The 24,520-nt window shown below is 36.6% G+C and overlaps 1 long non-coding RNA gene across 1 annotated transcript; it reads left to right on the top strand.

Moving 5' to 3' along the window:
• The first annotated feature begins 408 nt into the window (after positions 1–408).
• LOC113534629 (uncharacterized) lies at positions 409–19,136 on the top strand. The gene is made up of 3 exons (XR_004578351.2): positions 409–565; positions 17,271–17,473; positions 18,353–19,136. It is a non-coding gene; the product is annotated as an uncharacterized LOC113534629 (long non-coding RNA).
• The last annotated feature ends 5,384 nt before the right edge of the window (positions 19,137–24,520 follow it).

The following is a 24,520-nucleotide window of genomic DNA, read 5'->3' as shown; positions in this document are numbered from 1 at the left end:
CAGTGAAATAAGAAAGATATTATTTAGTTAGAAAGCACCATTGATGATCTTAATGCTGTATTTATTTGTTAAGAAAAGTGTGAATAGGTAGTTTATAGTGCTTTAAAAATGAAAAACGAACAAACAGACATAAGATTGAGCTTACAATGACCATGCATTAATTATGTTCTAGCTAGCTAGCTAGGAATTAACAGAGCTAAGCTCACATATTCCATCAAGACATCTGGTTTTCATTGCTTACACCAAATGACAAATGATAAACCAGGCCCGTCATTTTCAATAGACAGTCATATGATGGCACCACATCGCTACGGATTTGAATTTTGGATACAGGCAAAATATAGGATCCGCTGAAAATGTGCAACTTGAATGGATCTGACTGTGGAACCCATATATAAGATCAACATCCAGCCATGACACTCCCCCTCCAGATCACCAGAGGGCACCTTCACCCGAGTTTTGAAACTCTATTTTGGTTATGACACTCACTTCCTGTCTAGCTGCTATACAAAGCACATGGACGTTTTGTAGATGTAAAGCTTTACAATTTGCCCTACACATTCAGGTAAGTTCTGAGTAGTGTTCTGTAGCATAGTCTCTTCTGAATGATCTTTTTTGCCTTTTGCCTAGCCCTTGCCTGACTTGCTTTGCCCCTGTGTTTGCTTTTTAGATTGTGATTTTTCTAGATTTTAATGCTAAAACTTTACTAGTGATTGAGATAAATGCAAAAGAGAAACATAGTTCAAGAAAGTCTGTAGTTTTCAGAACTACATATAGTAGATGTTAAAACTTCACCATATGAAGGGTTTTCCTAGGCCTCCACACGTATTTTATATACATAGACCATAAAGGGTTAGTTTCAGTGCAATTGGTTTTAGAAAGCTAAGCTAAACTTGCCTTGATGGTTTACCACACACAGCCAACTACTTTAATCCGATGTGCTAAAAACAATCTAGTATTGGTGATAACAAAATGAAACTTACATTCCAATTCAACCTTTGGATAGGGGTGGGATCAGCCTCTCTCCCAGGCTTGTTTGTGAACAAAGACAATGCAATCTTGTGGATGAAATGTAAACCTACTACAGCTGCAACCACGGGGAAAATTCTACAGTTGTATCTGAAGGTCACTTGCAGTGAAAAGGTGACATCGTGTGTAGTACTCTGGACAAAATGTGTTTTACTATTAAGATTGCTTATACACCCTTACCTTTCATGGCATTCTTGGCAATGGAGTGACCTATCCAACAAATCAATTTGTTTCTTTTCTATATTATGTGTAAGCTTGAAATTTCTGACATTTGAAGAAGATGAGATAAACTAGCTAAACGAAGACCCCTTGAATAATAATACAATTATGTGTGTGCAAAAGGGATCCCACACAAACAGGCTTCCATAGATATGGCTCAAATTTCTAGCTTTATATAAAGGTCCATCAGCTCAGGGCTATGAAGCATGTAATGCGAGTGTGATTCCTGGGATATCTCACTCAAACATTCCTCTTGCTGCGAGAGGTGAACAAAAGACTGCAGGACTTTCAACCAGAGACCTGTGTTTACTGCATATACAGCCACAGCCATGTGCATTAAATGTGGAGTCGCAAAACCTAATTGCAGCAGCAAGTGCCTTTGCCATTCATCTTCCTTTCTTCCTATTTTTTATTGTACATTAAGAACAAATTCTTCTCATTGTCACTTCTCTAATGGTCACCTCTGTTGTTCTTTATACTCCTTATCTTACTGTCTCTTGTTCTTCTGTCTGCTGTAATGATGATGGGGCATCTGGCAGACTGTGGCAATGATAAACAGGGTATGGTGATGGGGGGAGCAATGGTGATGGAAGTGGCAGTGTGAATAATTCAGAGGATAGCTAGCAAGAATATGGCAGTGAAGGAGACAGTGACATTGAACGTACTGCAAGACGCTTATGCACTTTTTTCTGGGGTTAGTGCAAGCACTATACACAATATGCCACTGTGAGGAAGGGGTCACTTAATGCTTAGTGTGAGTATGTGCAGTGTTTATGTATAAACATGCTGGCGTAAGGTGTAGCGGTCACAACGCAGGTGTATGTGTACATGTGTTGGAGGGCAGATGTTATTTGTCTGATTGCATCTACTTCTGTTCACACAGATGGCATGTCATTTTCTTGACTTTCAATTTTTTTTAGTATGTTTGCATGGCTATGATTTTAGTGTCAACAGTAAGTGACAAGTGCAAATTATGCAAATTATATATGATGTGGTAAAGTGACAAATCTAAATGATTCCTCAGACAAAACCTATAGCATGTGTGGCCCAAAGGTTTTTTTTTTTTTTTTTTCTTTTTTCTTTTCTTTTCTTTTTCTTTCAATTTCCCACTCAGAACTTTAGTTCCCACCAGCAATGAGTTCCTGTTCACTTTTTCATTCTCGAAAATAGAAGACAACTTCTAAACATGGTTTCATCTTGTCCTGTCATATGACATTTCATTAAATGTGTATTGAGACATTATGAATCTTGGAAGGAAGTGGCGGAGATCATTTGTGTCTCTGGGAAGTGTACATGGCTAGTACACTTGTTTGTTTTGCTAATCTGCCAAGGAAGCTAGTACAAAGCCTAACATTAATGCATTATTTAAATTGTGTTTAACTTTAGAAGCTAATACACACCCACAACTGACAACAATCACTGTTTGTACATACCCACGAGAGACAATCTACAAACTACATGAGTGACATTTTGTCTGCTAGTGTGAACATACAATCAGAAATAAACTTGTTTTTCTCTATATTGTCGTATAGAATGTATGTACGTGGACTAGAAGAATGAGTGTTTACAAATGTTATAGACCTAACATTTATGATCCACCTCTGGGGTTCTTGTCACATGTAACTGTCTTTACTGGAGCTGTAACTGCCTTTAAGTGAGCTGTAACTGCTGTGGAACTGTCTAACTTGCATGGCCTTTGGTACTGTGATGGAAAACACTTTGAGACTCTAATGCTGAGAAGGCCAGCACACAAAACCCATAAACATTGAGAAGTCCAGTGAAAAGTCCCAAAGGGGCCATTTTTATTGGGGAATTAACACAAAGTACTGAAGTTTATGTTTGGCCTCGGAAGAGCATGAGCCAGTCGGTCTAACATTTTTCAGTTATACATGACAGGTAGCGTCTCTAGTATCTCTCTGACTGGGGAAGGGAGGAAATATAAAGGAAGGAAGAGTTTCAAGGAGCTGAAAGTGATGCAGGGAAATTCAATGAATTTACATTTAAAAAAGAAAATATATCTGAAAGTGTGTGTGTGTGTGTGTGTGTGTATATAATATAATATAATATAATATAATATAATATAATATAATATAATATAATATAATATAATATAATATAATATAATATAATATAATATAATATAATATATTACACACACACTGTGCAAAAGTCTTAGACACCCAGTTTTTTTAGTACAAACTTTGTTATACATTTTTATTTTATGACTTCTACATCATCGAGTCAGTACAAAAACATTCGGATTTCCAAAAATTAGTTTTCCAGCACAAAATTAAATGTTACAGAAAAATGTTTGTATGTCAGTAAAGAAAACAACATATTACATGAGACCACTTTTCAGACAAAAGACATGAAGGCTGCTGGGTTTTGCAGCAAAAATAAGAAGCAAGTGTGACAGTCAAAGTCTCCAGAAGAACTGTGGCTGCTTCTGCAAGATGCTCAGTAACACTTCCAGCTCATTTCCTTATAAAACTGCACAAATTGTAGCTGATATTAAATTTTTTTAAGCAAAGTGTCGTCACACCAAATACTGACTTTGTTTCATTTATTACTCTTTACAGCTCTTTCTAGATTAAACATAATACTATAAACATTTAATTTCATTATTTTCTTTGCTTATGCATATATATATATATATATATATATAATATATTATAATATAATATTATAATATTATATATATATAATATATTATAATATAATATTATAATATTATATATATATAATATTATATTATAATTATATATATATATATATATATATATTATAATATATATATATATATATATATATATATATATATATATATATATATATTATAATATATATATATATATATATATATATATATATATATATATATATATATATATATATATATAATATATTATAATATAATATATACTGGATGAAGAAGGGAAGCACTATTTAAATATATATAATTATATAAAGAAAGAGACAGGGGAAAAAAAGAGAAAAAAGAAGAATGTGAGTAACACTCAGACAGGCAGAAATGAAGAAGAGGAAAAATGGCATTAATTAATTAATTTTTCAGAAACCTAATAAATCACTGCATTACCACAATAAAAATGCAGTAAGAAAGTACTTAAGCAAGACCTAATATTTCCTTTGCTCCAGCTTCAAGAGAACTGCTTTAATATTTCATGATGTGATCATGATATAGGCAAAATGCATGAAAATTCAAGCCCAGATGGATCATTTATGCAAGTTGTTGCCTAGTGATGAACCAGAATGGAGCTGTCTAGTTAAAAATACCATGCAGTGAAAAATGATTCAACGCATATCACTTATATGCTAAGCAGCATTCAGAAAAATATAATATTATTTTGTTACTTTGTCTAGTCAGTCCATAAATTGTGAATTAATCCAGCTCTTTAAATAAAAAAAAAAAAAAAAGTATTAGCATGTCAAGTTGCTGTTGACAGTATGTTAACGCCTCCTATGGCTGTGTGAAAGAGTGACTTAGACACAGGTGACATTTCTCAATTTCACACTTACCTACCTATGACAGAGGACGTAAGCAGGAACATGAAGGACAATGGAATAGCTAAAGAAGAGAGAAGTGACAAGGGTAGGCTTGGGGGAGGAATGTCATTACACATGTGTGTGGGGTGCGTATTTATCTGGTGCCGCAATATCTGGTGCAGCAATCCATGTTATCCCTCAAAGTTAATCACCTCATGCTTGAAGCATGAAACCCTATAAATAAATAAATAAGTGTGTGTGTGTGTGTGTGTGTGTGTGTGTGCGTGCGCAGTCTTTGTAGTAATACTGGGCAGGATGTGCTATGCTGTCAGAACAGCCTGTAGCATGGATCCCACAGGGTGTTGGAAATGTTCCTTTGAGATTCAGGTCCATGTTGACATAATTGCATCACATAATTGCTGCAGATTTGTCAGCTACACATTCATGCTGTGAATATCCTGTTCTACTACACGGCAAAGGTGCACTATTGGATTCAGTTTTGGTAACTGGGAAGGCCACTTAAGTACACCGAACTTGTCATGTTCATGAAACCAGTTTGAGATGACTTGTGCTTTGTGGAATGGCACATTTCATGCTGGAAGTAGCCATTCCAAGATGCTTAAATTATGCTCAGCAACAGCACTCAGAAAGACTGTGGTATTCATACAATGCTCAGCTGGTATTAAGGGCCCCAGTGTGTGCCAAGAAAACATTCTCCACACTGTTGTACCAAAACTATCAGCCTGAACTGTTGACACAAGGCACAGGTTGAGTCCATGGATTCATGCTGTTCGTATTAAAATCCGACTCTACCATCTGCAGCAGAAATTGAGATTCATCAGACCAGATGATGTTTTTTCCAATGGAAGGTCCTCGCAAGGATAGTTTGAAAAGCGTGTGTTTATGCAATTGGAAAAAATGCATGTGTATTCAGCTTGTTTATTGGCTAAGATTGTCCAGGTTATTAGTTTATTTTATGCTTAGGATGTCACCTGAATTAGAGAAGCAGGAAGGAGACAAAAACATTCGACCAAAACATGACAGTCATTTCATGGATTGTAAATGCTTGAAATGGATTTTTTGTATATCACTGCCTATAGGTTTATGTGCTGTTTTGATAACACTACATGGCCAAATGTGATGAGGGATTTTTTTCCCGTTCATTTGCCACCAACTGACCATCTTCCTGGGAGAGCTTTATATCTTGGTGTGAGTTAAAACATAAGAGGTTACAGCGTCCTAGCCAGAGACATTATTTACCCATTTATACCCTCCATATCATATGTTACATTATTGATTTTCAGATATGAGCTGTGACAAATCTTTCACTGTCATCTACTGGGTGACATATGCACAACAGTCATGGTCATTCAAAGGCTGGATTCCCTGGAAGCTTTATTGTAAAAATCTGATCCCATCACCCAGAGCAGATTCACTCCACTATTTTAACAGGGTAATAACCATGACAAAGATGCACAGACAACTCATAAATAGGCATTCATGGCACAGTGGGGCATTGCGGTGGAACATCAGGCAGCTGTGGAACATCTGGAACATGCTGACTCTGCAGATCTGCGAGATCAGTCACACACTCAGAGCAGTCCGTTGGGATGTTTCCTACACCGAATACCCTGCTGTCACTGGCTCCTCGCCATCATTTAATAAGAACTGCGAAGAGTGCAGTTGTACCAAAGACATGTGCATCTTTATCATTTACAGTCTTTTATAATTGTTTACACGTTGTTATTGCACAGTGGCACACACTTCTCAATATCCAAAGCTCAGTTGTCTTTTCTCTAAGCCATTAGTGCTAAACACATTTTACTGCAGTTTGCACTCATTACAAACTCCTTAATCACTTCACACAGCATTCCATCTCAATCACAGATTTCCCGAGATAAACTCTATATATGGGAATGCTATGAAATAATATGCATGCATTATCTGTACACTGCAGTCTAATTCTCTTCTGAAGTCATTTTTATGGACAGTATAATTGAAAGAGATGTACAATAGGTATCTAAAAAAAGTATATTTGTTTGTGCATGCTTTTATGGTGCAGATCTGCCAACTTTTATTAATCTTGGTATAAACCCTGGATTTTAAAAGTGGAGTATGCAGCTATGAGTTATCACTCAACATGTGCAAAAAGACTAGGCTTAATTTTTTTCTGCCAATAAAAATTATGAGCATATGAGCCAACTGACATATGAATCTGGAATGACTGACAGTTGCATAGCCCTTGTATGTCCTGCCCCTTTCCCCCATCTCTGCTACTGCTCTTGTCTTGATTTAATTTTTTTTTTTTCCATTTGAACGGTGCAGTGCTTTTGCTTTATGTAAGTAAACAGGGAATGTTTTGAGTCCATTAATGTGAAGTAAAATCTATCAATGTATGTTTGACTTACCTAACGTAGATAAGTATATTTTTAACCTCAGTTAGATGTATTTCTTATGGATGGCAGAAAAAAAATCTGGTCTGAAAATTGTTTTTTTTTTTTCAAAAAAAAAAAAGGTAGTTTAAAAATCATGGTCAAATCTATCATGGTAGAAACTGAAGTGCACTTATATGCAGGGTTTTATGGCAGCCATCAGGTGCTTGGGGAAATAAACTGCTGTTTCTGTGTTTTAGCTAAGATGTGGACACTAGAAAAGGTGAAAAAAGTTTGCACACTTTCTTATTAACTGCTGTAAACTTTTCTAAGTTTCTACATCTAAAATAGTCGAGTGGCACTTCATGGAGCACTATACATTACTGCTCTTCTGGATTGGCAGCTCTGGTAATGCAATGATTAAATGTACAGTATGCTATATTAGTAAGCCAGGGTTCAAACAGCTTCAGAATAGGACTATTGAACAAAAACACACAGGGATTAAAAAAACTAACTAAATGATGGAAAAGGAAGGGAATAAAACAAAGAGAGAGGAAGAGGAGATTATGTTGCATTTCTAAATCTTAAATTTAGGCTGTAATAACTGACACTGTCATCATTTTTATTCGTATAGCAGTAGACAGTAGATATTGTCACAAAGCAGCTTTACAGAAACCTGGATGCAGATTTAGATTGTGATAGATCATGAGCAATCCAGAGGCCAAGTGGCAAGAAAAAACTCCCTGAGAAGACATGAAGAATCCTTGAGAGGAAATAGATTCAAAGAACACTCATCCTATTCTGGGTGACAACAGATAGTGGGAGGTTCTTTCTTCCCTGTACCTGGTTGCCTCTACCAAGCATTGAGCAAGGCAGAAAAGCATTGGCCACTTCTCCAGATTCAAATCTGATTGAAACCCAGCAGTCTGAACTGATGAAGAGAGTCTACATGGACAAACACAAGACAATAAAGGAACTTGAAATATTCCACACATGCAATATTCCACTGCAAGTGAAACAAACTTTATTAGATATTAGAGGTGCTGTTATTCTCTCCAGGGGATGCTTCACCATCTATCAGTTATCACGATGTTGATCCTGATAACACTCAAAACTGTATTTTGGGATTAAAATTGTGTTTAAAAATCTCAAAACATTTATCTTAACTGCATGCGTTATTCATTTATATATACTGATATTTATTTCCATGAAGTTGACTGTATCTTGTACAATATGAAATCTTAGACATGAGCATTTAACAGGATATGCAACTGAGAAAAAAAATCTCATACAAATGTTTTCAGAATGAAATAATGAGCTACCAATGAAACCTGACAGTTATTTCTTCTCCAATAGCAAAAATGCAGCAGCCAACCAAAAAATTGGCAATGGAATCAGTAAGCACATTAGAAATTTTTCAGTATGAAGATATTTAATGTGTTTCAGAGCAGACCTTACTTGCAATACAACATATTCTTTATGTTTACCATCCATTGTTGTTTTACACTCATCCAGTCACACAATGACACTTATCCATGCCATAAAATGCCTTTAGCTGTGCCTTTATCATGTATGTTGTTACATATAAACACTGATTTGCAAATTCCTGCAGTCTCTGTTTTGTACTTGTCACTGGTCTATGATCCTCCTCTATAGAGACACATACAAACACATAAATCATGGCACTATCTTCTCCTTTATACAGCTAAAATTATGTTTTATACGTGCAGAGAACACATAGCAGATCCATTACAGATACCCTGACAGTCTTTCACAGAAGGGAGATAAGACACAGATAGATAGACAGGACAGAGATGGACAAAGGGAAATAGACAGCAAATATTTCCTGCTCAAACTAATAAACTAGCTTTGAAAGACGACTTCAGCATTTGGCTAAATAGTGTCATGTGTCACTTGGCCGATGATAATATTTATAATAGTAGCAGATACTCAAAGGCATACACTTCTGTTGTATAAATTTATAACTATCTATGTGCTAGGACATTGTAACGATTTGCTAATTATTATTTACAGTTGCAAGAAAAAGCTTTGTGTACCAATTGAAATTAATTGGGTTACTCATAAAATGTGGTCCAAACTTCATCAGTCATAATTATTTTCCCCGTCCTCACTGAACACATTCATTAGTCATCCACAATCCAGGCTGGAAAGAGTATGTGGGATGAGGCTTTAGTGGTGATAATGGCAGAACAACACAGAAGAAGCCACAAGAAAACCACTGGACTCCAGCAGTAAAACACCATTTGTATCTATAGGTGCTTGTTCAGTTCCTTGTGATTTTGAGACTGGACTACTGCAACTCGCTCCTGGCAGGTCTGCCCCTGCATACCATCCAACCTCTGCAACCGATCCAAAATACAGCAGCATGACTTGCTTTCAACCTCCCCATGTTCTGACACCACCCCATTGCTACACTCCCTCCACCAGCTTCCTGTAGCTGCTCACATCAGGTGTAAAACACTGAGGCTTGCCTACAAACCAAAAAGCCACTTATTATACCCTGCTCCTTCAAGCCTGTAGCATAGCTTTTCTGGGAACCAACATCTCTCAAGGTACAAGGAAGACATGCATCAAGACTCTTCTCTGGCCTGGCTTCCAGGTGTTGGAATGAACTTCTCTTGGTTGTCCAAACAGCTGAGTCACAGGCCTTAAACAAAAACTAAAGACCTACCTCTTCATCAAGCACTTCAATTAGCACTTGGCTTATCTATTATAAGCTAAGCTGGGGAGCTGCACTAAACTCCCCAGCAGCATTTTTAGACTGATGGTAATCTTTGTCCCTGACCTAATGAACTAGTAGGAGATGAGGATATCTTTTAGATAGAGACCGCAAAGCACTTCTGTAAGTCGTTCTGTATAAGTGCATCTGCTAAATGGTCTAAATGTAAATGAAAATGTTAGGACAGAAACTGTGAACTCATCTGCATATACTTACTGTGTGTGTGTGTGTGTGTGTGTGTGTGTGTGTGTGTATTTTTTTTTTTTATATATATATATATATATATATATATATATATATATATATATATATATATATATAAAATATAATATCTGTGTGTGTGTACTGCATTAAACTAAGGAATTCTATAAGAGTAAAACTTGTGATATGTTTAGGAATTCTGCAAAAATTTTGGTGTGCCACAACAAAAAAAACCCCAAAAAAACCTCAAACATGTATTTGTTTTGTTTTGGAAACCGATAGAATCAGTTCCCTTGGCACCCGTTACTAACAGTGTGGGAGGCTATCTACTTCAGTAAAATTTCTCCTTAAAAGACACACTTTGCACCAGAAGTGTCGGCACACATTTATTCTAAGTGAAGCAAATGAAATTTTGTAAATATCTAACAGATTTATTATTATTATTATTATTATTATTATTATTATTGTTAGTAATAGTAGTAGTAGTATTACGGTCTAATACAAGACCTGGCACACTGATTTTTTTTATGATAGGCAGGCCCCCTACAGTTATGTGTGACCCATGTGACCCACGTGCAGCGGGTGTTTTGCGCTGACGAAGGCCTGAGACAGCGGAGGCCTGAGCTGCAAGACGAAGCTCCAGACTGATCATGTGGGCTTTCTAATGAGACGAGAGAAACAGACAGCTAGGTCGTGAGTGATGGAGTAATCCACTCTTGAATAATTCATAGCAACATGTGAAATGAAACATGGCATGAGATTAGTGCTGTTCTACTCATCATTCTTGTTCACTGTGGACTTCAGAACCACCCCTGAGCAGATTTAGCTTACTTTCTTTAAAACTGCAGTATATCATAAGGATAAAAAGGGATTTGGCTGCAAAGTCATTGCTTTTTGACTTTGTATCAGTGCAGCATCTGAGGTGGACAAATCACTAGCCTGTGCGCTTAGGATAAGAAGATTTTGTGTCTGGGCTATTAGTTTTTTATTTATAGTTTCCCAGCAGACAGGTAGGTTCAAAAATAATAAAAAAAAAAAAAACAACCTTACTTTTTATTGAATATTTTCATTTGGTATGTAACTCTGATTAAATTTACTATGTTTCCTGATGATGCGACACACCTCAGTGCTGCATCTGTAGCTCACGCTTTCAAATTCCACCACCTGCTGCATCTGCTAAGGTCCAAACTGCTGTCTGTAGTACTTTTTTTTTTTTTTTTTTTTTTTTTTTTTTTTTTTTTTTACAAGATCTGTTAAGTAGCGTCCATGGATGATAGATGATCTTTTCAAACTCAGGAACATGCAGGTATATGAAATCACTACTGGAACCAAGTTCTGGAACCAAAGCTTTCAGATGACTGTCCTGACACTACATGCAGTCACCTTGTGGTTAAACAATTTGAAACAGAATAAAGATGCCAGCCAGACTCAAACAATATTGTTTGTGTGATAGAGCACCAAATCTCATAGCTGAAATGTTAGACAATGATTTTCGAACGTTTTTCCTTTTTTTTTTTTTTTTTCTACCACCCAATTTGGTCAAGTCAAAAGCTAGCACATGCTTGCTCTGAGAAACATAAAGCCAGCCACTGATTCTTTTTCTGATTCTGCTCACGCTATGTCACAGTGCAGCTGAACACACTCGGAGAAAAGAGCTGTCTGCCCTCTTCTGCATACATGAGCTCACTGACTTTGGTTAGTGTCACCAAGAGTAATGCCATCCCTTCCATTCAGAAAGCGTGGCCAATTTTGTCCTCTTTGACCCCCCCAGCCACTGATAGCTATGATATCTCCTGATGATAGTTCTGTTCCAGCACTAGGGACTAACTTGCCGAGGTTTTGTTCAGGATGCTATGTGCTATGTTAGAAACTTAGCTCAAAGAGAATAATAATCCTATGCTCTTAGTCTGTATTAATCCATTAAAGTAGCAAAATAGCTCGACATTCCTTATTACTTTACATTAACTACCACTTTTTAGCTAGCCAATTAGATTTCTGGCCACCCAAAACATAGGACTGGGGAGAACATTTCTTTTTTCTTTTTACTTGCCTGTGGGCAAGCTAATAAAATTTATGATTTATCCACCCCTGAGGAAATCTGCTATGTAGAAGATATTCATTACTACTGCACAAAATAATTATCCACTCTCAGAAATGAGAGAAATGTTAGAACCTAATAAGCAATTATTTCCCAGAAAAATAACAAATGCTTTCAGCAAGCTTCTAATAATAAATGAGCAAAAGTCTTTGCTTGGACTATGAATATGCTGTATATGAGACAGACATTTTAAAAGATGATCATATTCTTTTAATCCTCAACTTTGTACCCTCTGTGAGATAACAAATGTGATTAAATGTTGTGTGTGATTGGAAATGTTCAAGGCTGCCAGAAGAGAGGCGCTAAATTGCCAGCAAATGACTCATTCCAAATACCAAGAAAAACACCACTGAATCTCAACCCTGAAGATTTGCAATTCACATTTTTTTATATATGTACAGAGCCAACAGATTTTGTTTACATCTATTAAGATGATGGTTATTTAATGGAAGTTTATCAGTTGGGGGTTAATAGCTGATAGAGACCTGACTGCATATCCAGGCCTGATTTCAACTATCCAGTGAATTAAAACACACACACACACACACACACACACACACACACACACACACACACACACACACACACACACAAACAATTCATTATGTTGTTTACATCTTTTCTCAAAGACTGCACATAAAAAATATGACATCTCTGCATTTCATTTTAGCTAGTTGTCATGTGGGTAATGTTGTGTTTCTCTCCCGAGCGTTCTCCGCAGTGTTTGCTGTAGATCATCAGACGCCATAAACAACCTGGGATGTTGGATCGATTGTTTGTGCCAGGGGCTTTACTGGAGGGCAAAGTTTCAAATGCCTGGGCACTTTATTCCTGCAGGCAACGAAAAGGCTCCTACAACACAGTGTTGTAGTCGGGGTCAGAAAACACAGTGTTTCTATTTTCTGAGGATGAAATGACAAGAAGTTCTCAATCCAAGCTGCAGAGACCCCAAGTAAAAACAAATTAAAAAATGGTGCAGGTCTCCGAGGACTAGATTGGAGACTTATGGACTGAGATCCCAGCTGTTTTGTGGAAAATAGGAAAACTACGCAGCAGTCTCCATCTTGTGTCACTGTTTTTTATGCCTTAAACGTATCTGTGGAGTGTTTACTGGTGTTTGCATTTAGGTATAGTAATATGACTGAGATCATGGGAAAGTCAGGATGTCTATGAAGTAATTAACTGAACGGTAAAGGACAGCTCTCTGCTGTGGTAAATGTCATTCAGGTCTTTAGTCAAGTAGTTCCCAAAGGGATCAGGACTAATTGCAAATATAGCCTTAGCATCGAACATTGCCTTGAGGAAACGTGTGCTGGCTGCTGATGAACCTTCACCAGGAAATGGCCTGCTGGAAAAACTACTTTTACAAAATTTTAAGGAAGAGTTCATAATAAATTATTAATGTGCTTACATATTAAACTTCTGCCTGGCAATAATGCAAGCCACTTTATTAGGGCTGATGTGATCATGTAATAAGTGAATGTAAACCCAAATAGATATGTGACATCATATGCACAATTAATATAGCGCACGTGAAAATAAATAAATCATGAGAAAGATATTAAAATGTATCACATGTAAAAATCACGTACAAAATCACTTGATAATAGACGGATCAAATGTAACAATCACATGTGAAGGTAAAAGAATTGTGTAAAAATAAATGAATCATGTAAAAATTCACATGTAAAAATAAATGAATCATGTGTAAAAATAGAATGACATTTGAAATGAGTCAGGTGTAAAATGACATGAGAAAATAAAGGAATCAAGTAAAAAAAGACTATGAAAAATGAATAAATAAATGAATCGTGTAAAAAAAATCCTGTGAAAATAAAATAATCATGTATTAAAAAAATCTTGTGTAGTGAATCTTGTTCAAAAAAAAAAAAACAAAACACATGAAAATAAGCAAATTGTGCAGAAACCATTTGAGAAATTAAGTGAATTGTGAAAAATTCGCATGTGAAAATAAATGAATGATGAAAAAATGAATTTCACTCGTGATCTGTATGATCATTCCCATGTGATGTTCATATGACTTTCTGTGAGTTTTAGGCGTTTGTGCAGCTCAGTGCAGCACTTCAGCCTCTCCAGCCGTAACATTTTCACCTATTTAAAGCTTTCTGAATTCAGCTAGGCTTGCACAGTCAAATTCTTTTGTAGTGTTTGTAGTGTTTCTCTCTCCTTCTCCTACCGTTTTCTCTCTCTCACCTTTCGATCATTTGAGATGAGTAAACAGTTGTGTAAGGAGGTCATGTTGATTGAATCAGGTTTGGGGTGTAGTGGTGAGGCTGAGGGCTGAGAGCTGTGTGCTGAGAGCTGTGTGCTGATTGTCAGTGTGTTGTGCGCTGAGTCTCAGAGCGTATCGCTCTCCTGGGCCTCTGAATGTGGGGATTAGGCTAAATGAGTTTGTCGGTTTCACTGTTTCAATCCTGTCAGCTCAACAAAAGGAAAGGCACTTTTGGGATTTCAATACGCTTACTCTGCAATCCCAGCATATTTGCTGTTTGCAGTGTATTTATTTATTTATTTCCCTTTTTTTGTATTGATTGTGAGACTATTAAGTGTCAGAGAAAAACACCATTATTTGAATATTGAATGCTCAGAGGAAAGGGGATTGCAGCAGAGACTGGCTTCCCTCGTGTTCACCATCTTCATGTAATCCTCTTCTACTCCACTCCCACCTCTCTCTCTTTCTCTCTCTCTCTCTCTCTCTCTCTCTCTCTCTCTCTCTCTCTCTCTCTCCCCCCCCCCCCCCTCTCTGTGCCTCTCTCTCTCGCCTTCTCTCTGTCGCTCTATCTCGCTCTATATGTCTCTTTTATTCTGCTTATCTCCCACTGTACCTCTCTCTTCTCTCTTTCTCTATGCTACTGTGTATCTCTCTCTCTCTCTCTCTCTCTCTCTTTCTCTGTGCCTCTCTCTCTGGCCTTCTCTCTCTTGCTCTATCTCTCTCTATATGTCTCTTTCATTCTGCCTATCTCTCACTCACTGTGCCTCTCTCTGTTCTCTCTTTCTCTATCCTTTTGTATGTCTCTCTCTCTGTGCCTTTCTCTTTGTCTCTCATTCTCTCTCCATCTTTCTCTGTCTATCTCTCTCATCCTTTCTCTTTGTGTTCTTTTTGTCTCTCTGTGCCTCTTTCAGTCTCTGTCTGTCTCTATCTCTCTCTCTCTGTCTCTGTCTCTCTCTCTCTCTCTCTCTCTCTCTCCGTGTCTCTCTCTTTATGTTGCTCCTGCTGTCTATCTGTCTCTCTCCCCTCTCCTTGTCTGTATCTCCTGTCTGTACCTGCCCCCCCTTCTCTCTCTACATTAATGTTTTGATCTGATGATATTCTCTGAGGCAGTGGACGGTGGATGCTCTCAGGCTTTCATACAGAACTGAATGCTTGTCTTTGTCTGTTTATCTGAAAACTAAGGAGAGAGTAACACACACACACACACACACACACACACACACACACACACACACACACGCGCGCGCACACAGACACAGGTCGATATTCCACAAATGGCCCCCTTAAAACAGTGCTGTGGTTTGGCCTTTTGATTTGCACCCTCCAACCATCTGATTTATATTTTGCCTTGAACACAAGTGCAGCATTACAGTATAAACGAACATCTCTCGGTATGGAATATTTCATGTTTGTCTGGATTCCAAAAAAAAGGTATTGTTTCTTACTGTTTAAGTGATTGCAGAATCTTAGTAAAGCAGTCTATATCATTCTCTTCAGTACAGATCCCTTCTTCTACTAAACGTCTTTAAAGGCATTTGCTACAGTGTAGAAATCAATCTATAAAGTGGATCACTTAAACTGCATTAAAGCAGCAAACCTGCCATTTTCAGCGATTTGAAAAGATTAAAGTCAGAGTGGGATATAGTTTATAAGACAGCCAATCAGGCAAGCTTTCCCACTCCATCGCTCATCCGACTGGATGAAGTCATTTCTGTCGCAAAATGGTGCATGCCTGAAAACAGATGTCAATTAATTAAGCTGATTACAAGAAAAAGTTGAGAAACTAGAAGCTATTTCTCATTACATTGGTACTGAATTCTCAATTCTGATTGGTCAGAAGGTGTTGATTAATTTTCTATAACCACAGATCTGGTTTTTGTTTCAGTAGTAACAGTTAATTCACAAGAGCTTTTAAATAAAAAATAGTGCTGTTATTTAACAAGTACAAAAAATATACATTCACTGATATGGTGAAATTCTCTGTAAGGGGGTGTTTATTTAACATTTATGGAAGGAGTCTCCAGTGTCAGCATGGAGTTTTCTGGACAAAGGACTTGCCTGTAATGTGACAAGCAGCCGTTTTTTTGTTATTGTTGTTTGTTTGTTTTATTAAATGTTATAGCCGTTACAGTGTAAGTGATAACAGGAACTTGTCTCGAGGACATACGTGTAACTATAAATGGTTAAAAAGTACAACATGTCTTTCAATAAAGTAAAAATTGTAATCACTAGCAAACTGCTGTGGTATAAGAGTAATAAAACACTTCAGGACATGCTGTTATAGGAAAATAAGAAACTTTATGGTGGGAACAGTTACTTAGCTTCGTGTCAGGCCACATCCTACCACCCCGTGTTTGATTATTTTTCTATAACAGCACACCCTCAACTGTTTTATTCCTTACTATTAGGAGCTATAATCTGGTGCATATGCAGTTAAAGTCTTTCAGTGTTATGTGGAAAGCTGAAAGTTTACTTTAATATGACATTAAAAAGATCAACATGAAAACATTCCTAAACAGTATTCTACTGAAAACAAAGTGTTTGGTGATTATCATATATTGTAAGCTCTCCTTCATGGAATATTCACGTTTGAGTAATATGTGAACGCATGTAAAAACACGTGTAGGTGCATTTCAACATGTTATACACAGAAACTGTGTGTGTGAATTGAAGTAATGTGAACAATATGTGAACACATGCACTGCGTGTGAAAAATGTGAAGTGACTGAAACCCATGTGTGTGAAGATCATATGACTTTTCTAGAAGCTCTCGCATTCAGATGTTGTGAGTACACGCAGCAGTAAAGCTCACTCAGAGCTACAGTATATTATTTTTCTGGTATAATGACATCAGCTCTGTCTCTGTCTCTGCAGTGTCTCTTCTACCACTTCTCCCTGACTCCAACTCGCTGCAGTATACAACCAGTAAAAGGGAGAAATCACGTTAGGAATGCCAAAAGACTGATGGTGAAAGTGATGAACGGAGATAAGGTTGAGGAGGAACCACACACACAGATTGAAGAAGTGGCAAAGGCTGATGAAGCATGAGAGCTGAGTCATACAGCGAGACAGACTCGGTGAGGAGAATCACTCCTTTAAAATATTCCATCACCTTAAAGCTGCCCCTAGCTAATCGTAGCTACTCATGAAACACTGAATTGTATCCACTGCTCATCTGCACACTAAAGGAGATACTGCAGGTATTGACCTTGTTTCCATTCAGAGCAAGTGTTTCTTTCTGATAAGGCTGGGCTTGTGTATTGTGGGTAATGATAAAATACACATCCACTCATTAGCGATAGTATTGAGACCAGTGCAGACTTGTGATGAATTTGTGTTGTCTCAGCAAAGATTACAAAGTTTTTTTTCTGCTATTTCTATACTAACTTCATTGTTAAATGAGATACATCAGGGCCAGTTGGTATAAATGGGCTAGCAGGGTCCTTTCTTTATGGAAAAATACATAAAAACATGTCTCAATTTTTCCCATTTATATTACAGCATGTTGAATTCTCAAATCTGATTGGTCAGAAGGTGTGCATTATTTTTGCGTAAAAGCATGGCCCAGAGTGTATCTCTGGCTGTCACATGAATGACAGGTTTACATGAATGCACTCGTTCTAATATGTCATTGTTTCTATAGTAAAAGCTCATTCACATGGACTTGTATGGCAGACGCTCCACAAAGTCTAGGAGTTATAATAAATGGATTTAAAAAAAATGTGTTGTTTAACAAAAGTATAATACAACGTGTATACAATGTATAGTTGTTGTGGCAATTTTTTTTTTTTTTGGAGACATTTACACTATATAGACAAAACTTTGTCAACACCTGACCATTACACCCATGTCCAGTTCTTCCTTGAACTTTTGGAAGGACATAATTGTATAGGATGTGTTTGTATGTTGTAGCATTAGTTTCCCTTCACTGGAACTAAGAAGTCCAAACCTCTTAGGTTCCAGCATGATAATGACCCTGTGCACAAAGCGAACTCCATGAAGACATGTTTTGCCAGTGTTGAAGTGGAAGAATTTGAGTAGCCTGACCTCAGGGATGAACTGGAACGCTGACTGCACCCCAGGCCTCTTCACCTGACATCAGTGCCTGACCTCACTAATGCTCCTGTGGCTGAATGTGCAAATCCCCACAGCTACACTTTAAAATCTAGTGGAAAGTCTTCCCAGAAGAGTGGAGGTTATTATAACAGCAAAGGGGGACCTAATCAGGAATGGGATGTTCAAAAAGCACATATGAGTGTGATGGCCACAAACGTTTAGCCATATATTGCATGTAACATTTATGGAAGGAATCTCAGGTGTCAGAGCTTTCTAACAGACATGGTAGTTTGTGAAGTTTCCTAGTACAGGAAAGTCTCGTGGACAGAAGAGTTTATGCTTTCTGGTTTCACAATAAAATGATGAGCTGCATTATTTTTTTTATTGATATATTTTTAAGAGAGTGTAAGAGAGAGGAAGAGATGCAGTTGAGGGTACAACTGGTTATCTTTGCTGGAAGTGATAACAGGAACTAACCTGTCTCAAGGATGTTCCACAACATTGAATCTAACTATAAATTGTTAAAAAGCATGACATGTACTTCATTAATAAATCATATATTGTAATGATTGAAAATTTGCTGTAGTATTAGTGGAATAACACACTCCAGACCATGCATTTATATAAAAAAAATAATAATAATAAACCACTCTGCAGTGGTAATGGTATAACACCACCCTGGCGTGGATTATTTTTGTAATTTTGTAGTTTGTCATGTATTATTCCTTACTTATTTGGTGCCAGCAAATAAGTTGATGTAAACTTGATGTAATTTTTACTTTTGTCGAACCACAAACATCAGCACCACCATGGTTGTAAGTAAAAATACACAGAGGTCAAAGCTGATTTCTTTCTAATTCGGACTGTAGATTTACACAATCTATCACTGACAGACATGTCACGTAGATTTCAGTGTGCATTGGGGCTAATTTATTTATCCTCACTTCTCTGACACATCCATAACACATCATCAGCAGTGATTGACAAGGTGCATGTGAAATACAGCTGTGGATAATAAATATGAACAAGTTGGATTACTTTCTCAATCACTGATTTTTTCCAAAATTTCTTTGGAGAAACTAGAAATAAATAGACTAAGGAAACATTGTCCAATCAAAGTGCAAATAACACAAAGCGAGCGTACATTTTGTGTAGTTTCAATGAAAGAGCTGGCTAACAGAAAGAGCAGCTTTTCCTGTTTACTGTGCTTGCTTTTTCAGAAGGGATACAGCATGATTACGGATACGAAACACTTGACTTTCAATAAAAAAGAAAGCAATCGCGACGTTCAGTGAGTGTATTCCTATAAACCTGCCGAGACCCTGTGTTTCAACCATACAGCCATAATGGTTTCATAATAGCAACAGCAATTTCTTGATAGGTAGTAGAATTGTTTATCCCTTCCATTCAATATCATGACCAGCTGTCACTAAATTACATGTAGATTGACCCTAAAAATTTGCTTCTAACCTTGAAAGTGATAATCCACCATTCTTGACTGTAGCTCAGCTTTTATTATATAACAGCTTTCCAAAATTCCAGATTGGTTAGCTTAAGTAAATTGTTACAAATGCCAAGGGTGCATTGGCCAGATGGTAAGGGATGATTAAGCTGGATCAGACAGTTTCACAACAAGATTCTAGCCTTTATCATGAACAACAGATTTTGGAAGCAGGTGATTAATGTATCAATTAGCCCTATGTGGAGCCTTTTAATAAAATTAAGGGAGATGGGGAATTTTTGAGGATTACTTTATCATCATACCTCAGTACATCTAATAAGCAGGGAGCTCTGTGTACACATATATACAATACTGTGCAAACAATTCTGTGAAGGAGTTGTTTCTGATTATTACTCACTAGATTGGACTGCATAATACAAAAATACAATGCTATTTTATACATAATTATTCATACTAATAAAACGGCAACTCACTATAGACCTGGTTTTGCTATACATATGAGGACTTTTTCATTGACGTAATTATTGTTGCATAAAATTAATGCTACACACTTACACTTACACTTACGTAAATCTAGCTGCAACGTAAATCTAGCTGCAACGTAAACTTTTGTAACCAAAAGTAAACCTTTTGGCTCGTTTGTGTTTTAAACCTTTTGGCTCTTCTGGGTTTGTTTGTTTGTTTGTTTGCTTGTTTGTTTGTTTGTTTACTTATTATTTTAAAGCTTTTCCTTGTGGGGACCAGCCAAATGCTGTCCCTTTTGGGAATAATTGGTCCCCAAAAAGATGTAAAAACATGCCCACACACTCTCTAACTCTCTTACATTCACATCACAGTTACAGACGTGAAGTCTTCATTCATAATAGGTTAGATTAAAAAAAGAAATGTTACAAAAATCCTTCTTGCGATTAGAGTAAATTATTATGGCCTTTAAAAAAAAATGTCCTTTGCACCTCTGCAGTGAACATATTTGATACTATGAATGCAATGGCTTTTATAAACTTAAAAAAAAAAAAAAAAAAAAAAAGATTTGGTGTGGCCTTCCTTTGCCTTTCATCTAGAAGAATTTGCCCAATTCCCCTGCAGGAATTGGCTTTCAGTCTTTTGTCTAATACTTAATATGTTACTTCTTTCAATGACTTGTAAATCAAAAAAGTGTTCTTTTCACACTAATACAGAAGAACTTACATCTAAGACGAATTTTTTTTTAAAATATGGGATTTATGATTTCTGCACAGTAGTGTACACTAGTGACAAATTAAAGGGAAAAAAAAAAAAAAAAAAAAGAGTCTTAAGGTTTTGGGCCTGAACTACCAGCTACTACTTCAGCTTCAACTACTACAACTATTACAGCTTCAATGCAGCTTGACATCATTTCCACAAGTCTGTGGAACTGTACTGGAGGGATGAACACTATTCCTCCAAAAGATACTCCCTCAGTTGCTCCAAAATCTCCCGTGGATATTCAGTGGGTCTGTTGAACAAATACTTCCACGTTCTTCCTACTACTGCCCCTGTGTTTCTGGTTCTGTCACTACACTTTCAATGGCGGTATTTCGCAGTCGAGGTTTGCAAGAGCTCCCGAAGATAATGTCAATGACGTTCATGTAAGAATACTCGCAAAGGCTTCGAACTGTATGCTCTGTCATACATACACAGCTATGAAGGTAAGAAAGTACCTATTAACAGAAAGGATCACCCGAACAATTATAGTATCTAATGTTAGCTCACTCAGTTACTGCAAAGTAGCTTGTGTTGTTGCCAATGTGGTGTCTTTAGTTGAAACTGGATATTACCCATTATATTAGTTTTTGGACACATACATTAAATTATTACGTCTGATTTTTTTTTTTTTTTGGAAAATTCATCATGCCAATCTGTCTCAACCCATACTGTATAAAGGTACATAAATATTATTAATGCATATTATCCATTCCATTCAAAGTGAATGGTGCTGTGCTTTTTTTTTCTCCAACCTTAAGTGGTTTTGGTGATCTGGTTTGATCTGGTGTGATTTTGGTGACCTGCTACAGACCTCTGTATGGGGTGAACGGTGAAATGGTGATGCATGTTTACTGACCGTTGTCTCCTGAAATCATTCTGGACTGGGAAGCTATGGAGGCTTAAAGAGCGGTTAAATTTTGAAGAGGCTGTCCACTGGATATTTATTTATTTGTTCTTGAAAATGTTCAGTCTTTAATACCTACTCTTTGTGAGGTGGCATTAGAGAAAGCTGAAGGAAAAGGTGCTGTATTGTACTGAGGAACGTAAACTATGTAAAATGGAAATGCGTACAATCATAATTGAATGCAAGGAGTCCATTCGGTTGAGATCTGCTTGACTAGAAAGGTCATAGCATATTATTTTCTGTAAAGATATACACCAAGTTGCCAATTTCTTATTAGATACACTTTCATAAAGATACACTTTCAAAAAGACTAATTAGCTGGCAACATAATGTACAACTGTTCATCATTCACAATCAAAATTTCTTCTCATATTTTTTTTTCTCCCCTGCATAACATTTTAAAAAGTTCAATCATTCTAAATAGATGTTTAGGCTTGGCATATAAATAGAAATATTAATTGTCTCCATGTCATAACATGTCTTGAATAATCAGGGTATTATTTTTCTCTGAATATTGGGCTTAATGAGGTTATTGTGCAGAAAATGTTGCCACTGGTAACAAACATTCAGACGGGCCCCAAGGATTCAATTACAAATTAATATGTGCAAAATGTTCTAACATTTATTTTTAGATAAATCATGGATATTGGGTTAACACTGCACTGACACCACATCTCATTGCTTTGTGCTGGGCTGCTAAGGGAAATCATGTCATTCCCAGTCTAGCAGTCATGCATTCACTTCTAGATTAGCTTGAATGATTGTTGATTTGCCTACATGTTTTATAACATTGGTTGGTTTCATGGAATACACTGAGATGACAGTTTATTAATTACTAAATTGGCTTGTATAATAAAATAGCAGTTTATACTTAATCATTAGGTATAATAAGCAAGTAACTAATAAACTGCTAACTCAATGTAAACAAGCTTTTTAATTTAAATAAGTGTAAAAAAACCACATAATAGGCATGTTACACACACACACACACACACACACACACACACACACACACGTTTGGTTAACCTCAGTAACAAAAAGGAAACTTAAATAAATACCTCATTGTGGACAGTGAAGGTCAGAAATGTCAGATATTCCTGTCCTTCTGTGGACACACACACACACACACACACACACACACACACACACACACACACACACTCTCACTCTCTCTCTCTCTCTCTCTCTCTCTCTCTCTTTCTAACTCTCCTACATTCATTTCCAGCATAAAATTCAGCTTAGGTTCAAATGTAAAAAACAAAAAAAAAATTCTCTTGTTATTAGTCATTTTTCTTTCCTTTTAAAAATGTTGTCCTTTGCATGTGTACAGTGGACATTTTTAATGCCACGAATCTGATGTGATGTGATATAACAGTGTTCAAAATGCAAGTCAATATCAAACAGTCCTGATGCCTTAGCTATTAAAACATGGTCTACTTCAAAGTCCTGATTTTATCCACACGGTGTACAAGCGCTGACATGTAAAATTAGGACATCTCATATGGCTGGTCTCTTGTGGAACACATAATGTAATACCTGAACCAAGCGAAGATTGCTATAACCACATCACATGAAATTAAACATGTTTCATTTTCTCCGAAATGAAATTTGAAAGAGTTTTTCATTTGTCTTGTCTGTCAGAGCACATCATTCCATTCATCCAAAACTGCTCAGTCTTGAAATCGATCGGAGGAAATTCTGCTTATTGTACTGTGTTTTTTTTTTTTTTTTTTTTTTATTCTTTTTTTTTGTTTGTTTGGTTTTTTTTGTTTTTCTTTTTCAGTTTTAGTTTGAAATAGAAGAGGAACAACATTGGTACATTCTCTAGAGAAAAAAAATACATCTATGTAAGATAAATACAGAGAGAAAAGATCAACAAAGACCTTTTTGTCTGGATTTCTTCCTGAATGCAAAAGTGGGAAAGCAAAAGAGGGTGAAATAGGTTTGAATGCTTGTCCTAGAACTACTTCAACCATTACACGCAAATTTCCTATCAGATATATTGACTGTAAATTGCCTTGACATGGTATCAGTCCCAGTACTTTTGACTGGCAATAAAGCAAAACAAATTACATTAATAAAATATAATTATTGCACTTAATTTAATTTAGTTTTTGCAGACATTGTGCATCAGTAATACTGGTCATGATGAGTTCTTAGCCAATCACTTGAATCCTGTTCAAGGCTCATTAAATTAATGAACTTCAATCATTAGGAACCAATATACTTCCTAATGGTTAAACCAATGTATCATGCATATTTAAGTATCACTGAAATGACGGTATGTAACTCTGGGTGTGATTGAATAAAACATGAGATGTCCTATTTTTGTATTTTACCTACAGTGTGTCTCTGTCAGTCGCCAGCGCTTGGAAAATATCAAATCAGATTGCTGTTCTGGCCAAGATGGCGGTCAGAGTGTATACGCCAAATAGAGAAAAAGACCACCCCGGCCCGACCTAGACACTTCATTAACTG

Source organism: Pangasianodon hypophthalmus, chromosome 6 (assembly GCF_027358585.1).
Source record: "Pangasianodon hypophthalmus isolate fPanHyp1 chromosome 6, fPanHyp1.pri, whole genome shotgun sequence".
Taxonomy (NCBI): domain Eukaryota; kingdom Metazoa; phylum Chordata; class Actinopteri; order Siluriformes; family Pangasiidae; genus Pangasianodon; species Pangasianodon hypophthalmus.
The sequence above is the reverse complement of the archived record's forward strand: the minus strand, read 5'-3'. Positions and strand labels throughout refer to the sequence as shown.